At 35.8% G+C, this 18,921-nt stretch overlaps 1 protein-coding gene across 31 annotated transcripts in view; it reads right to left on the bottom strand.

Annotated features, from left to right (window-relative positions):
• The window catches only part of PDE4D (phosphodiesterase 4D), a 1,448,272-nt gene that overhangs the window by 843,479 nt on the left and 585,872 nt on the right, over positions 1-18,921 (bottom strand). The gene's annotated exons all lie outside the window — the stretch shown is intronic.

Here is an 18,921-nt window from a genome sequence, read left to right on the forward strand (position 1 = left end):
TCCTGTCTGATTCTTACAGCTTGTTGACAATAAGCCCCATGCTGGGGATTCCAAAGATAAGGGCTGTGACCTGGCAAAGTTGCCCAGAATGGTTTTTCTGGTTGCTGAAGATTTGGATCTGGGTGAGGATCCAATATTAAGATTATTTCAGCCTCTATCCTTGACATAGGGTTAAATACTGTGTGCATCTTTCCCATAGCAGGGAGAATGCCCACTGTTCCTTTGAAGATCTTCCCCTAGCTAGTACCTCATGTTGCTGCTGCTTTTGTGATTAAGGTCCCCAGGAGTGGTCCTAGCTGGAAATCAAAGGGAATAGTTGTCAAATCTGATATAGCTGGCCACAGTTAAGGTTGGGGGAATCTTATCCACTACAAACCTCTTTTTATCTTCAGGGGTTCCTAATTGTCAGTGCCTGCCTGCAATTTTGTCTTTCTGCCACTTCCAGCAGAAGAACACAGCTCTATTACAAAAGTGTTTAAAAACACATATCACTGTTATCCCACAGAAATCAGAGTCATATTTGGCACTAACATCCAAATTCAATTTCTATTTGTCTTCCTTTATTTGGTATTTTCCTGAAACACTGGCCATTTTTGGGAAGCCAAGAAAGTTTCAGAACAATGAATGTACATGTATTTTTCTTGTACCTTTTTTATATTTTAAATTAGACTTAATTTTATAATTAGACCTTATAGGAACTACCACTATACCATCAATTATTTGAAATATAATTTTATTTAAGGCTTACAATAGCTTGTTGGTAGTGTAATTACTCTAGTTACTGTACACAGTCAACTTTAACACACTTGAATATATATATATATTTATGCATACCATATAATAAATACTAAGGTACCAGAATCAGGAACCATCTTTCAGACTCTCCAGAGTGCTAGAAATCCAAAGTTCTTCATATAGTGAATGCTCAGTATACAAGCCATTGATGAAATACCATCAATGAAAATAAATGCTCACTTTGCTCACTGTTTCCTTCGCTAAGTGGGAGTGATTAAATTTAATGCTGTGCAAAAATGATGCTTGGCATTTCTACATGGGTATCTTTCTTCCTCCTCCTTCCTTCCTCCTACTTCTCCTTCTTCTCTTTCTTCTTCTTCATAGTAGGAAATGTCTCCTCCAACATTTCAGTATTGGCATTTTGCCCATGGGGCCCAGGGACAAAGCCTGAGGAAGGCTATGTCTTGAGAGGAACAAGGCAGGTCCCTAAGTACCACTTCCCTCTATGTAGGACTGAAAACATACTTGACAAAGGCATTCTCTCTCCTCTTTATAGATACAAGTATCACTAATGGCAGTAGCCAAAGAATTTTCTATGCCTAGGAAGGCACTGAGCTGGTACCTTTCCAAAATAGAAAGGAGAGAAAAGGAAGTGTTTGCAGTATAAATCATTTTTTCCCAATTCATCGCATTATTAATATTTGGAACCATTTCACAGAAGTATACAAATTTCTTCTTTCCTCTGAAACTCTTGCCTTTCCCCTCGGTAGAATTATGGCAGAACAGCTATCTGAAACTCTTATTCTCGCTCCTCAAACACTAACAGTACAAACAAATAATTTGTGATCTTCCTCTTCCCAGAATAAATAGAAGTATTCAAACCTAACCTGCTTCTTAGTGCCAGTTTTCTTCTTGCTTCTAATTAATGAACAATTTCTTTTTCCTATATTCCCCATTTATTTCTTAAATGATTCTTGTGTTTTTACTATATAACTACAAGTCAGATATATTTTTAAAGATAAGAAAATCATTTATCAAACTAAAAAGCTTTTGCACAACAAAAGAAACCATCAACAAAATGATATGGCAATCTATTGAATGAAAGAAGATATTTACAAATCATACATCTGATAAGGGTATTAATATCCAAAATATATAAAGAACTAACACAACTTAATATAAAAATAACATACAGCCAAATTTAAAAATGAGCAGAGAACTTGAATTGACATTTTTTTCCAAAGAAAACATACAGATGGCCAATAGGCACATGAAAAGGTACTCAACATCACTAATCATCAGCAAAATGCAAAACAAAATCACAATGACCTACCATCTCACATGTGTCAAATTGACTATTATCAAAAAGACAAGAAATAGCAAGTGCTGATGAGGATTTGGAGAAAAAGGAACCCTCATATACTGTTGACCAGAATGTAAATAGGTGCAGCAATCATAGAAAACAGTATAGAGGTTACTAAAAATAAAAAAAATTAAAAAATAGAACTGTCATATGATCCAGAAATTCTATTTCTGAATATTTTAATGAAAATGAAAACACTAATTTGATTAAATATATGCACTCCTATGTTTATTACAACATTAACTACAATAGCCAAGATATGGGAGCAATGTAACTGTCTACTGATAGGTGTATTTACACACAATATATATGTATATGTACACAGGTACACATACACACATTGGACTATTAGTCATAAAAAAGAAGGAAATCCTGTCATTTGCAACAACATGGATGGACCTCAAGGGCATTATGCTAAGTGAAATAAAGCAGAGAAAGACAAATATCATATGATTTCTTATATGTGAAATCAAAACAAAACAGAAACACTCACTGTTGGTTACAAGAGTGAGGAAGGATTGAGGACATGGGTGAAATGGTGAAATAGGTGGAGGGCATTAAGAAGTACATACCACCAGTTATAAAAATAATAAATCATGGAGATGTTATTTACAGCATAGAGAATACAGTCAATAATATTGTAATTATGTATGGTGACACTTGGTATCTAGACTTAAGCTGGGGATCATTTCATAATATACAAAAATATCAAATCACTATGAAGTATACTTGAAAGTGAAAGGATATTGTATGTGAATTATACTTCAATAAAAAATTCAAAAGAAAATCATGTAAGTACCTTCTGACATATTCCCAATTTGAGTTTTTTTTTTTTAATGATTTTATTTATTTATTCATGAGACACACAGGCAGAGGGAGAAGCAGGTCCTCAAGGGGAGCATGATATGGGACTTGATCCTAGAACTCTGAGAACTGAGCCACCCAGACGTCCCCCAATTTGAGAGTTTTCAACCTCTCCTATAATTCCAAAAGATTACTTAATAATAGTTTATTGTGTGAGGAGGTAAGACAGCTTGGCTTCCAATCTATTACTTCCTATTCATGTGACCTATTCATGTGACTTTACCTCTAAATTACTTACCCTCCATGTCTTTTATATGCAAAGTAGTAGAAGTAGTAGTATTATTCACCTAGAGTCTTGTGATTATTTAATGAGATAATACTTACTACAATGCCTTATACACAATAACCACTTAACAAAAGCTACCAATTTTGATTATTCCCGAGAGTTGGAAGAATCCTAAATTTGATTTTCAGTGGTTTCCAAACAAGGTTGTACCTAAAGAGTATCACTTTGGAGAGCTTTAAAAACTTCTAATGTTAAACCCTAGACCAATGATTTCAAACCATGATGTTATCAGAATCACCTAGAGAACAAATTAAGAACACAAAAGCCTGGTACGCCTGGGTGGCTCAGTGGTTGAGCGTCTGCCTTTGGCTCAGGGCATGATCCTGGAGTCCTGGGATTGAGTTCTGGGATCAATTGCAGCATGGGGCTCCGAGCCTGCTTCTCCCTTTGCCTGTGTCTGCCTCTCTCTGTGTGTCTCTCAAGATTAATAAATAAAATCTTAAAAAAAAAAAAAAGAACACAAAAGCCCAAGATCCTTGCAGCAGACAGAACTTGAGGCTTTGTACGTGTACCAAATTTGCCACATGATTCTGAATCCAACTAAAATTAAAGCTCCTTAGCGCACTTCAATGTATCAATAACTCCTGATTCAGACCTCGTCCCTCATTATATAGTTGACTACTTATGTTCTCTTAGTTGACTTGTCCACACAACTCATATATGTTTTTGCAAAACTAGTTTAAGAGTTCAGATCTCATGAAAATATATACTTTATCTGTAACTATTGTCTTTTTGTTAAAAGAAAATCTTACACGTTTAAAAATTGAGACTTCCATTTAAAAATTCTTTTCATTAATCTAAGGGTTGTGCACTCATATTTAAAATAACCAAAACCTGGAAATATTCAACGAGGACATCTGTTTTCCACACTTATATGTCAAACAAATTATCCATTTTTCCCACTGATTGACCATAAATGTTGGAGGTTTATGGGTACAATCCAAGAGGGTCTTTAAAAACTATTAGGCTCATATGGGGCCTCCGTGAAAGCTTTCACTACTCATCATCAGCACATCTGTATAAAAAGTGAAAAATTCAGGCAAATGATTGGTGCATTTTTCCTGAACAAACTTAAATAATAAGTTAGTTTGTACCATTACCATGGTACAGAGATTATACACCACCACCACCGCCACCCTTTTCTGTCTTGCATTTCGAATGGGCCCTAGAAATCCAATCAATCAATGTGTGCTGGACATTTAACAAGGAAGAACATTCCTGTTTATAATGATGGAGAGTTCTGGCAGAAATTATGACAATTAAAAGCTAAGAGTGAACAAGCACCATTTCAATTCAGAACACAGAATTAAATGGTGAGTAATGATAACTAAGGGCCCACTGCTAACTTCATGATAAGAGGAAGACTTAAACAAAACTTTGTTCCTTTTTTTTTTAAACTTTGTTTGTGCATATATCCCAGGTATACTTGAATACACATTTTGTTATTTATTAGGACACATCAATCTGATGCCCAACAGTCATCATAGAGTTGGAAATTTTCATCATCAGATACTGTCTTATACAAGGTCAAACTGCTGTGTAGTTAGAAATACCCAAAGGATGCATTCAGAGTCTTAGATGTCACTCAAATCTTCAATGGTTTTCAGAACAAGGTTAGGGCATTTCCTGTGGATATATGAAAAGCTTTCAAAATTGTAAAAATCTATACATATATTAAATGGTATTATCAATATTACCACTCCAAGTACTAGTACTAAAGTCCCTATCCCATTGTTTCAATATGTTAGTTCATTTTTGGTAATTTTTTTTCTAATATGAAACAAACAGCAATATGTGATAAACGTTCAACTAAGAAATGCTACATTTGAGCTCATTTTTTCTCTGATTAGCACAATGATGGAAATTCAGCAGTAAGTGCTTGGCTGACCCTACAGGTTTCAGCACTTCCAGAAACCAATCTTGAAACTTGCTAACACTATTACACTTGTCAATTCAAGCTGAAAATATTAGTTATATACTATGTGTCAGTTCCCATACAGATGTTGGTATTTACTTGATAAACATGAAAAAATATGTGTCTTCAAGGAGCTTTGTGTCTTGTAAGGGAACCAAACAAATAAACTAGTACAGTTTGGGGGGGAGGGGCAGAGAGAGAGATGTAGGTGTTGATGGGGATATGTAGTGTCTGGTACACGGGAGGAGCATTCAATTTGTAAGGTTCAGTGAGTCTTCACAATGAGGATGATGATGCCAAGACCACAAGCACAAAGTGAAATTAGTTAATCACAGCTTGTATGAACATGTATGTGTGATTTTATATGTTTGTCTTAGGAAGCATCAAAGGTAACGGCATTCTAAGCAGAAATTTGCACTGAGATGAGAGAAATTATGGGATACTGAAAATTCAGAAAATGTCAAATCATTTTATAAATCTTTGAGAAAAACAGGTGGGTAAGTATGCAAATATCTCATAACAAATCACCTTTTATGAAGGGCCCCCTCATGGCAATATAGTCACTTTGAGTCATTTATCAAAAGGGGCCCTCTGGGTAAATCAGGTAAGTTGAGAAGTAGGAAGCATATGAGAAGAAATCAGGGATGTGAGAGGAAGAAGGAGAATAATAGATGGCAGGCTGTCCCTCAGAAGGCAAGAGTGGATTGAACTCAAAGCTACAGAAGGAAGGATTTGCCTTCAACTAGACCAAAGCCAACATTTCTATTGTGACAGCAGAGAAAGAGGAAATGATGAATTCTGATGGAAGTGAGGTTATTGCATTTATCAAACATTTAACTTCTGGCATTCTGCCAAGTAATTTTCATACACTATTTAATCCTTACAACAAGGTATTTCTTTCTTCACATTTTAACATTTTGAAAATCACAAGAAGTCTTGCTACAATGACTGAAAGGAGACTATGCAAATCTCATGTAGATGTTAAGTGTAATCCATGTGATCTTAACTCTACATAGAAAACATGTTACCTCATTGTCTCAACATCAATTTATTTATTCAACCAGTACTTATTGAACACTTAATATGTGCCAAACATAAGATCTGGAGGAAAAGAACTGAATAAAACAGAACAGTTTTGGTTCTCCTGTTATAATTGGAAGAAAGAGAATAAAAACTCAAACAAATATATAAATATGCGAGATAAGGCTAAGTGCTAGAAGGCAAATTGAAGCAAATTGAGAAGTTAGCATATGATGTTTAGGAGTGAAGGAAGTAAGTGTGTCAGCCAGCATTCCAGGCTATGAAAAATGTTAAGTAAAAGACACTAATGTAGCAGCAGTTTGTCATATTGGGGAATGCCAAACTGACCAGTGGCCTGGGGTGAAGTAAGTTAGAGGCTATTTGGAAATGAGGACAAATCAAGGAGGGCCATGTTGGAATGGTAAAGATTTTTGATTTGTTACTTGTATTCAAAGAGCATCATATAGTTGAATTTTAGACTTAATTAAATGACATTTAGACACCTAATATCAAGTTAAAATGTCTTCAAAAGACTACAGTATATTGCCTCACTGAAAAGATAACTTTTTTTACATGTAGAAAAAAATGAAAATATGCCTGGGAGACAAATATCTATTGTAAGAAAATGTTTCTTTCAGAGATAAAGACTGTACTTCCATATTTTTTATAAAGCAACAAGATATTCATAAGTACTTGAAGCTGTACATTGTTTAATTATTGAAGTAACTACAAAGTCGTGTCTGATCCTACAGCAGCAATACAGTTAAAAAGACTAGATATTACCAAATCCCTTGGAAGATGTCATAGAACTATCAAAGTGACTGATTAGTGAGACCTGAAGGATGATTACTCAGGTGCTAAATGTCCATCTGTCAAAGGTGTCCATCTGCTCCTAGGTGACTTTTAAGAGAGGATTCTAAGCTTCTAGTGTTTGACAATTAAATTTTAAAAAAAGGGATCTACATACCTTGACATTCTCAATCTCAAACATGCAAGAGGTTATGAGAAGTAGCCTGCTAACTATGAAATTAGACCTAACCTACTAAAGGCCAAAAATAGTTAAGAATCTTTCAATTCTTTTTTTTTTTTAAGATTTATTTATTTATTTATTTGAGAGAAAGAGAGAGCAAGCACCCATGAGTTGCGGGGAGGGGCAGAGGGAAAGAATATCCAAGCAGACTCCTGCTGAGTGCTGAGCCTAATGCTGAGCTCTTTCTCAGGACCCTGAGATCATGACCTGAACCTAAACCAAGAGTCAGACACTTAACCAACTGAGTCAACCCAGGTGCCCCAAGAATCTTTAAATTCCTAATGTGACGATTTATTATTAAACCTTAAGATGCTGAAAAGTAGGAGCACCTGGGTGGCTTAGTCAGTTAAGCATCTGCTTTCAGCTCAGGTCACAAACCCAGACTCCTGGGATGGAACCCTGCACATCAGGCTCCTTGCTCAGCGGAAAGCCTCCTTCTCTCTCTCCCTCAGCCTGCTGTTCCCCCTGCTTGTGCTCTCTCTCTCTCTGTGTCAAGTAAATACAAAAAGTCTTTTTTTAAAAAAAATGCTGAAAAGTAACAAAGGTAGGCAGTGGTATGGCAAAATGTGTCATTTTCCCTTAAAATGTAAATTTAAAATAATATTTCTCAGGATGCCTGGGTGGCTCAGCAGTTGAGTGTCTGCCTTCAGCTCAGGGCACGATTCTGAGGTCCAGGAAGGAATCCTACATTGGGCTCCCTGCAGGGAGCCTGCTTCTCCCTCTGCCTGTGTCTCTGCCTCTGTGTGTGTGTGTGTGTCTCTCATGAATAAATAAATAAAATCTTTTTAAAAAATAAAAATAAAAAATAAAGTAATATATCTCATTTTATAAAGTTCCTATTAAACTGAGTTGAATATTTTAATTACTGTGTTTTGTAAATAAAGGATATCTAGCACTAACTCCATTTTACATACAAAGAAGTGGAGGCTGATTGTGGCAATTAGTGCCCTAAAGTCAGATATTTGTTTACTCTGAAACCCAGAACTGAAAGAAAGAAAGAAAGAAAGAAAGAAAGAAAGAAAGAAAGAAAGAAAGAAAGAAAGAAACCCAGAACTTGAGCCCTTGCCAAACTCAGTCTGAAACCTGTGATCTTGGGGCACCTGGGTGGCTCAGTGGTTGAGCGTCTGCCTTTGGCTCAGGTCATGATCCGGGAGTCCTGGGATCGAGTCCCGCATCATCCTCCCTGTAGGGAGCCTGCTTCTCCCTCTGCCTGTGTCTCTGCCTTTTTTGAGCGACACAGGAGAGGCAGAGACAGGCAGAGGGAGAAGCAGGCTCCCTACAGGGAGCCTGATGCGGAACTCGATCCCGGGTCTCGAGGATCACGCCCTGGGCTACAGGCGGCGCTAAACCGCTGTGCCACCCAGGGCTGTCCAATAAATGAAATCAGAAAGAAAAGAAAAGAAAAGAAAAGAAAAGAAAAGAAAAGAAAAGAAAAGAAAAGAAAAGAAAAGAAAAGAAAAGAAAAGGAAAGGAAAGGAAAGGAAAGGAAAGGAAAGGAAAGGGAAAGGGAAAGGGAAAGGGAAAGGGAAAGGGAAAGGGAAAGGGAAAGGGAAAGGGAAAGGGAAAGGGAAAGGGAAAAGGAAAAGGAAAAGGAAAAGGAAAAGGAAAAGGAAAAGAAAGGAAAGAAAAGAAAAGAAAAGAAAAGAAAAGAAAAGAAAAGAAAAGAAAAGAAAAGAAAAGAAAGAGAAAAGAAAAGAAAAGAAAAGAAAAGAAAAGAAAAAAGAAACCTATGATCTTGCCTAGATGACAAAGGGAGAAACTAAATACAGAATTTTTAAAATTAAAATATCAATGAATAAATTGCTTAATAATATCAGTGGATGGTTGGTTTAATACAAAATTGTAGAGCTGAAAAGATATAAGCTGAAATATTAGAAATCTCTTGTGTGAGGGACAAGATACAAATGTTCATTATTATACTTCTAATCAACAGTAAACTGTAAATCCTAGATAGCTTAATAAGACAAACAAAGGCAAGATATTGAAGATAAATGGACTGAGAAGGAAGAAACAAAACTGTTATTGGCTGATGATATCATTACCTACATATAAAACACAAAGGAACATGGAGGCGAATTATTAGAATGTTAAAGGAGTTTAGAAGGGCAGCTAATTTATAAGAACTAGCCACAGAAAACCTACATCATCACCAACAGAACAGAGATATACTTGAGGTGGATGGGGAAAAGGCATGAGCGGTATGGAGCTGAAAATTCCACTTTTAAGAGAGAAAGTTGGAAGAGATTCCTACACACTTTGTATTTGTAACCTTCCCAAACTAAATAAATGGACAAACTTTTAAAACTGTGGTAGTATAAGAAAAATGTAGCAAGTCAAAATAAAATTCTGAGCTAAAAATAATTGTAAACTTCTTTAAAATAGAATTCATCCTCCTTTCAAAATTTTCAAATTACACTAATATAGAATAACAATTTTTATGAAAAGATATGTGTATATCTCATTTGGAAGGTGAACCTGTTGCATTCTTTGGCTGTGATTCTCCTCTTCTTGGCATACATATATTCCTCAAAATTAAATCCCTACATCCTCCTAGTTGCCAGAAAGTTTCCTTCTGAGGGTCAGGAAGGATTTTAATTTCTCAAATATCTGCCATTAAAATACAATGTTTTCATCATCTAATGTTTTGACTATCAGCAAACATCAAAGCAGGAAATAGTAACACCTAAGAACTGAGGATAGTTATAGTTGCCTGAGGATCAAGAAGTGGGATTAGCAGAAAAGAGAACAGAATTAAGATAGCTTTGAATAGAAGATAGACATAGAGAAAAAAAAATCTTTCTTCTCAGTATTAATTCAGGTTCTCTAAATTGTTCTAATGTATAAAAGATAGCAATAAACCCTAGTGTTTAAGTGCTCTAAGAGATGAAAGATATAAAACAATGGAACTCAGGGTACCTAAATGCCAATGATAACTACTACGTATGAAGCTTATTATGAACAAGGCATTGTTCTAATTGCTTTTCAAGAATTAATTTACCACTACACTATCCCCATTGTACAGATAAAGAAACTGAAGCACAGAGAAGGTAGTAATTTGCCAATGGCTCACATAGCATAGGTAAGATCAGGGTTATAATTCACAGTGACAGTTGTGGAGTTCTTGCTCTAGGCCAGGGCTTGGTCCTGCATGGAGGCATTTTGTATCTGTGAAGGTTCCAATTTCCTCACAAATAAAATGAAATGTTCTAGGCAGGAGAATGGGTATAGGAATTAGAAATAATCTGAATCCCCAAAAGTTGTGCAATTTGAGAGCAGGTTTTGTTACTTTGCTGGGCCTTAATTTCCTTATATGTAAAATGGGATACTGACAAAATATATATGACAGGATTTTGTAAGAATTAGACATTCATGAAAAGTATTGGGATCCCTGGGTGGCGCAGCGGTTTGGCGCCTGCCTTTGGCCCAGGGCGCGATCCTGGAGACCCGGGATCGAATCCCACGTCGGGCTCCCGGTGCATGGAGCCTGCTTCTCCCTCTGCCTGTGTCTCTGCCTCTCTCTCTCTCTCTCTGTGTGACTATCATAAATAAATTAAAAAAATTATAAAGATTAAAATAAGTATTGAACCCAAAGACTCATTTATCCAATAAAAATTTGTAGCTATTGTTGTTGTTAGGATGGTGATGGTGGTGATGATGATGATGATGATGATGATGATGATGATGATGAAATGAGATGATGAATTTAAACCTAGATCTGTCAGCACTGCAGATTGTGTGCAAAATACTGTGCTCTGCCATGTACATACAATAAATACAAAAAAAAAAAAAGTTCTTTTGGGGCTTTATGTCCCTAAGCCAGATGGTAATTAAGTATGGAAACACAACTCCAAATTTTAGGTGTCCAAATTAGAAGCCCATAATAGATAAGGGAAGGGGAAATGCTCTCTCATTTTGCAGGAATAAAGCCATTTTAGGGACTCCTGGGTGGCTCAGTGGTTGAGTGTCTGACTTTGGCTCAGGTCGGGATCCCAAGGTCCTGGGATCAAGTCCTGCATCAGGCTCCTGCAGCAAGCCTGCTTCTCCCTCTGCCTTTGTCTCTGCCTCTCTCTGTTCTCATGAATATAGTAGCTCTAGCTATTATTAAAAGATGAATAAATTAATTCATTAAGTCAAATGGCTTCTCTTCAAGTGATAACGTATTATTTTTCAGCAGTATCACAATTCACCCTTACAAATGAGAGTAAAGAAGACTTCAAAGAGGCTTCCTGCATTGAAAGAAGACAAGTTTCTTAATCTATCCTTAAGAAGTTCACATTCCTTCTAAAATAGAGAGAGAGAGAGAGAGAGAATTTGGATCAGTACCTAGGGCATACTCACAAATTAACCTGAATTGTAGCCCAGTTACTTTCTCTGTGAATGCAAAATTTTTAATGAAACAATACTTAAAAAAAAATTAAGAAAATGTACTACCTATTATTTTGATAGGATTTAAAATCTCCATGTAATTGATAAGCAGAATAGAAGAAAATAAGAACCCTGGGAGAGGAAAAATATATAGAATTCACAATTCAAGGCAGACTCACCGATGTTAGCTTTTACTGTTTCTGCTTGCTTGCTCTATCTTCCTACAGACTTGACACCATGATACAAGATTTTATTTATTTTAATCAATGTAGTTTTGACATTGTATTTAGAGGAAGGAGAAGAAAGATATTAACCATTATTCTCCTCAGCATGACACTACCATTTAAAAATAAATGGAAGATCCATGGTCTAATATTACTAAGGCTGAGTAATTTTCCCCCTGGCTCAGTGCATGGAAAATAGCATATTTTCTTCATGCATAAATAATGGAAATCTCATCACTGAATTGTTCAGAATGCTTTGTGGAGTGTGCCAAATGTAGACCTAGATTTATTTGCAATAGCCTCTGTACAGGTTCAAAGATGCAGACTAAGTGACCAGTTATAAACTACACATTGGACTTATTAATCCAGTCTTTCTCTGATGTTCAAGTAACCCATAAATGTTGTAGGTATTCAGTCAAAATGGTCAAACTAGTAGTCTTGTTGAATTTAAACACCTTTCTAAAAGGCATATTATTCATCATCATTATTAAAGGAAGGGGCACCACAGCCACAAAGTCCTGAGTTTGAGTTCCAGCTCTGAAATGTTCTAGATATCTGACTGCAGTCTACATTAACCACTCTAAGTATCAGTTTCTCATCTATAAAACTATAACTGACTTTGTAAAGTTATTCTAAAGATTAAATGAAATAATAAATGTAAAATTCTCAGCCCAGTATGGGGCACATAAGTAATATATGTATATACATATATGTTATTTTATATACTTTTGTATATATGTATACATATACATTTATGTAATATAGGTATATTGTATATACATGTTATATATTACATATAATATAGGAAATGAGGAAAACGGAGAACCAAAAACCTCTATAGCATTACAGTGGAGCTCTTGAAAATCCTGAGTTGCTTCCAAACAGTAATAGGACTCTACCTTTCAGCCAGAGATGAATATTTCAGTGAGAAAAAGAGCTACAACATCTTAAATGTGAATCCAGTTCTGCCTTCTACTCTGATTTGTTTCTACTTTTATTTCTACTCCATATGTATTTTCTGGCATATGGAGAAGAAGGAAGAAAATCAACATTTACTGAAGGTCTACTGTATGACAGATGTTGCTGTAATGAGCATTTCACTTATGCTACAGCAATTGATAGTTACAGTCTTTTAATCAGGTAGAAATTATCATTGCTACTTTACAAAATTCGCCTAAATAACTGGCCAAAATTTATACAACTAGAGGGGTGCCTGGTTGGCTCAGTTTGCAGAGCATGTGACTCTTGATCTTGGGGTCGTGAGTTTAAGCCCCACATTGGGTGTAGAGCTCACACACACACACACACACAAAGTTACACATCCGGAAAATACTAGAACTCATTTGCTAGCCACTCTTTGTGTTACATCCAAAGCCTTTTATGTTTCTTTTCTTAAGAAATTTACTACATCTAGTATTAGGTCAGGTTCCTATCTATATTTAATTGGGAACCCATTTCTTTAAGGGAAATTATGATAGAAAAGTAGTTAACTTTCCTAACCAGCTGAAGTGGTAGCTTTCTAACTAGACTACTACTCCATAGCCTACTACTCCATAATAGAAATATCACATATTGCATTAAAATGATCATCGGCAAACTATGGCTACAGGACAAATCCAGTTTACCACCTGTTTTTGTAAATCAAGTTTCATTGGGACACGGCCACATCCATTCATTTACTTATTGTCTATGTTTTCACACTATGACAGAGTTGAGTAGTTGTGACACAGGCTGTGTAGCTCACAACGTCCAAAATATTCACTATTTGGATCTTTATAGAAACAGTTTGCTGACTATTAATGAATAAGAAAATACTAGATGACTAACAAACCATCATCTATAATATTCTTTCCATGAAGAATTACTCATTCCTCATGTGTTTGGGCAAAAGTGAGTGTCAAGGTGCCAGAAGACAATTTCAGCCGCCTCCAAGTCAGCCTCAAGAGGACAGAGGGATGAGAGGCTGTGATCTCAAGAGCATAGGTCTGAGTCAGGTAGTTTGCCCCAAAGGAAGAGCTACTTTGTTCATGATACCCAGCTGTCCAGCACAAATGGAGACTTGGTGCCTGCCTTTTCTCTGTGGTATTTCCTTGCTAATTCTTTTTTCCCTCAGCTGAAACTTCTCCCAAGTCCTCACTCCTTACTTGACTTCATTATCATTTTCAAAAGGTCAAAACCTTCTCTCTTTTAAACCAAGTATCTTCTTGAAGCATGAGGAATATGAGTATTATTTATTCTAAACTATAACTGATTTATATGCAACTTTTTAAACTCTTCAAGTTACTTGAATTTATCTTTTTCTTTCTATTGGTGAACTAAAGAGCTTGAAATTTCAGTAATTTCAGGCAATACCCTTGTACAAAAAAAATTTCCAGTTCCTAATTTCTCCTTAAAATTTAATTTTCCTTACACCTTTCATCAGTACCATTCCTGATGACTTAATGATAGAATCGAACAGTAATAACGTTCTCAATATTTTCTCATTAGTTTGTTCTGGCACCTACTGAGAATAAGCCCCCAAATCATATATTTTACCAACTATCGACTGTAATTCCAGTAATTGTATTGTCCAAACCAAGAATTGGGGTTCACAGTCTGACAGATCTCTAGGAAATGTAAGCTACTATTTTTATTGAGATATAATTGATATATATGTATATATACATATGGGTTTCATGTATACAACATAATGATTTGATATATGTATATATTACACAATGGTCACCACAGAAAAACCTTGTTAGCATTCATCGTCATACATAGTTACAATTTTTTTCTTGTCAGAAGAACTTTCGAGACCTACTCTCTTAGCAACTTTCAAATAAGCAATACAGTATTATTTATTGTTGTCAATGCTATACATTACCTCCCTAGGGCTTATTTATTTTAAAATTGGCAGTTTGGGGGCGCCTGAGTGGCTCAGTCAGATAAGTGGCTGACTTTGATTTTAGCTCAGCCATGACCTCAGGGTTCTGGGATCAAGCCCTATCTAGGGCTCCACACTCAGTGGGGAGTCTGCTTCTCTCTCTCTCCTTCTTCCTCTGCCCTTCCCCCCTGACTCACCCTTCTCTCTCTCTCTCTCTCAAATAAATAAATCTTTTTTAAAAAATTGTAAGTTTGTGCCTTTCAATCATTTTTACCCATTTTGTGCCTTCCCTCCCCACATCCTACCTCTGGCAACCACCAATCTATTCTCTGTATCTATGTTCAAGATATAATTATTTTTAATTAGAATTTTTCCCTAAATCCAGGATGCAGAATAACCATAATTACAAAGATGCTCCAATATATTCCCTAGAATTGCTCTCTTAGCTAAATGGGGAAGATGTGGGTAATTGTGAATTCTATACTCACCTACAAAAACTAACAATGAAAGGCATTCAGGAACTTTAAGATTCACTTAAATCTACAATGGGGAAAATAATCATTAGAATATATCAATATAATACAAAATGGCAGATTAATTTTTTCTGGATTTATACATATTACCACATACATTATATTGTATTTCCTCTTTAGTTCACATCTGAACATTGTTTTTATGTGTGCTCTTTTCAGTAAATTAAATGACTAGCAAATCCAGTTGTAAAAACAAAAATTATAAAATACATTGTAATAAATACATTAATGTCATCTTAGACTAGTTCTTCCCTTTGATTTCTTGTATCCAAACATTTTCAAATTGTATCAATTCTTCCATAACTATAATCCTTAGAGTCATCACTTCTTTTTCTTTCCTACTTCCAAATTATAGTACAAACCATTACCACTTTACTCCTGTATTATTGTGACAGACTTCTATTTTTATCATTCAAAATGTGGCCTAAAGACCACTTAAATCAGAATCACATTGATCTTCATTAAGATGGAGATTAAAGACTCTCTCTAATCAGAACCTCAGGAGTTAAGCTCAGGAATTTGTAACTTTAACAAGTTACCTAGGTGGATTTTTGAGCACGTTAAAATTTTAGAATCACTATTCAAAAGGCTGCCTTTCTTTTTCATCTCTTCCTAGTTTCAAGATACCATGCACATTTCCATGACATAAGTCATTCTAAAGTGCTAAATTCTCCTTACATTCCCCTGTAGAAAACCTTCCATGAGTCCCCATTATTCTCTGGATTAAGTACAAATGTCTTAACCTAGCAATCAAAGACTAACACAATATGGTCAGGCACTAATTCTGCAATTCCCCACTGTCTCCCAAGATTACAAACTAATTTCTAGTTTCAGGCATCCAGTTCCATGTTGAATCCCCTCCCCAATTTAGCACACCCTCCATTTATTCAAATCCAACTCATTCATAATCCCATCCAAAAACAAGGCAATTCCAAGTTTTTCCAAGGCCTCCTTTGATGCTTCCTTTGTTTGAGCTCACAGCATTTATTGTTCATACTATTCAGATGGCACTTAATCACAGACTGCCTGTGCTGCCTCTTGAATTGTCATTTAATTTTTAATGTTAGTATGCATGTCTCATTTTCATACCTTGATAGTAAAATCTCTGAGGGTAAAAACATTGGGAATATAACTGGTCTAGCTAGTATACTTATAAAGAATGAATACATATTTTTGAAATGATTAAATGAATACAAAATTGAGTAAGTCACCTCTGATTTCACCACTTATTTGTCTGATACAGTAGACTGTTTTGGCACTGCACACACTCTGCGTTAAGAGACTCCCTTATTTTATGAGCTTACACTTCTCTCATCTTTATATGCTAAAGAGCTATTCATGACAACTGAATTAATCCCAAACCAGACAAAATGCCAGCAACAAAAGCATAAGCATTCTGATCCAAATATCTTATGAAGATCTTGCTGGCTGCTCCAACTGGGAGGTAGAGCTTGCAATTCTAAACATCATATTGCCCATTTTATACCCAGTCACACAACCACAAAAATACTTCATGTCTCAGTTAATGCTCTCAATACCCCTAAGAGGTGCTGGTAATTTAGCTGTATGACTACATCACAAGCCCCAGATTCCCTATATATACCTATATTCCATGGTACTTATAATCACAAATATCTCCTTGCCTCCAAAGGATTCCATGTCCAAAATATAAAGTCAGAATTCATAATGCAGTAGAATTCCTGGTTCAGGGCTAGGGTCCACATCACCATCTCTCAGGGACTAGACAGCAAGCTAGTTGAAGGATTAGTACAGGAGTATTGGTTGACTTAAAGATTGGCTTATCTATCTACCAGAATGTCCACTGTATTAAAAACTTTAGAGCAGTTAGAGCTATTTTATTTTTTAAAATATTTTATTTATTTATTAGAGACACAGAGAGAGAGAGAGAGAGAGAGAGAGAGAGAGGCAGAGGGAGAAGCAGGCTCCATGCAGGAGCCCGACTTGGGATTCTATCCTGGGTCTCCAGGATCATGCCCTGGGTTGAAGGTGGTGCTAAACTGCTAAGCCACGGGGGCTGCCCAGTTAGAGCTATTTTAATAACAATATTTTGGACAATAATTGATAAACTATGCATCTGAATGGTTTTTGATGAGTCTAATACTATGATCCATTTTTTTAGACATTTAAAGTAATATATTATGGTAATGTATAAGTAATTAGTTTCCATGACCAACACATGTAGCCAAATTCTCTTTGAATGGGTGATGTATTTTTTGTAAAAATTATCATTGTTTTAATCCCTTACAAGGCTCACATTTTTGTTATTGTTAAATTGTTAAATTATCATAGAATATTCTTTTTACAAACAATAAAGTAAAAAGGGAGGTTTTGGGGTAATAAAAATTAATGTTCAAATCCCAACTCTGCAACTAACAGTGTGAATCAAGAATAGGTTGTCTTACTCTTCTGAGGCTAATTTCCCTAAGACATTAAAAGAAAAAGGAATAATAATTCCTAAATCAAAGAATCGTAGTAAGGATATATAATAACACATAAACAGAATAAGCACAGAAGTTGCCCTACAGATAATCGTTTATTGTCTGCTTTCCCCCATAAAAAAAAAAATTCAATGAGAAAAGAGTCTGGTACAGAGTAGATGCTCAAAAATCATTTGTTGAATTGATATAATTAACCTATTTTACTGACAAGGAAAAAGATTTGGGGTGATTTTTCTAATTTTAATGTAACTCAAGTGTGGAGTAAAATATTGCCTGGACAGGAAAACATTAAGAAACCAGCCCTATCTTTCTTCTTCTCTTTTTTTTTAAAAAAGATATTTATTTATTCATGAGAGACATAGAGAGAGAGGCAGAGACATAGACAGAGAAGGAAGCTAGCTCCCTGCAAGGAGCCCGATGTGGGACCAATACCCGGACCCTGGGATCATGGCCTGAGCCGAAGGCAGACGCTCAACCACTGAGCCACTCAGGCATCCCTTATCTTTCTTCTTTCAGATGCAGGAAAACAAGGCTTTCCTTGGGTGATGGGAGATGCATATCATCAATAAACTAATAACACATTGCAATTAATATGTTTATCACAGGGTTGTCTACCAATATCGAAAACACCTGGGCATATTTCTGTGATAGCCTATAAAGACTGGGCCAATTAATCTGGTGTTTTGTTAATGATCCATGATGAGGCTGATGGAAGTCCATAATTGTTGACTTCTATATGCTTAGGTCCCTGATAGCTTTTAATCATTTAAACAAATATGACAAGTAATGGGGATTACATCATTCACTCATTAAATGAATAATTATGGAGCAACAACTCACTGCCAAGAAATGTTCTAGTCACTCGGGATAGAACAGTGCACAACACAATCAAGGCTGCTACTGTCTGCATTAAATGTAGTGAGATGCACAATAAACACATACTAAGTGTAAAAACAAATACTCCAGAGAGAAGATAGTGAGACATTCTATTCTGAGAGTTAAAATAAGGAATGTGCTAGCAGGTTACTAAATACTGCTTCAGATTGGGTTGCCAAGGAAAACCTCTCTGAGCAAGTGACCTTTTAAGCTGAGATCCAAATGAGATGGAGGAGCCAGGAATACAAACATCAGAGAAAATCATTATAGAGGGAACAACCAGTCTAGTGCAGCAACCTTGAAGAATGGTTTGGCCAGTTTGAGTGAATAGACATTAGACTACTGCAAGTGAGAGGCAATTAAGCCAGCAATTATTCCATAACAT

This window comes from Canis lupus, chromosome 5 (assembly GCF_048164855.1).
Source record: "Canis lupus baileyi chromosome 5, mCanLup2.hap1, whole genome shotgun sequence".
In the NCBI taxonomy this organism is placed as follows: domain Eukaryota; kingdom Metazoa; phylum Chordata; class Mammalia; order Carnivora; family Canidae; genus Canis; species Canis lupus.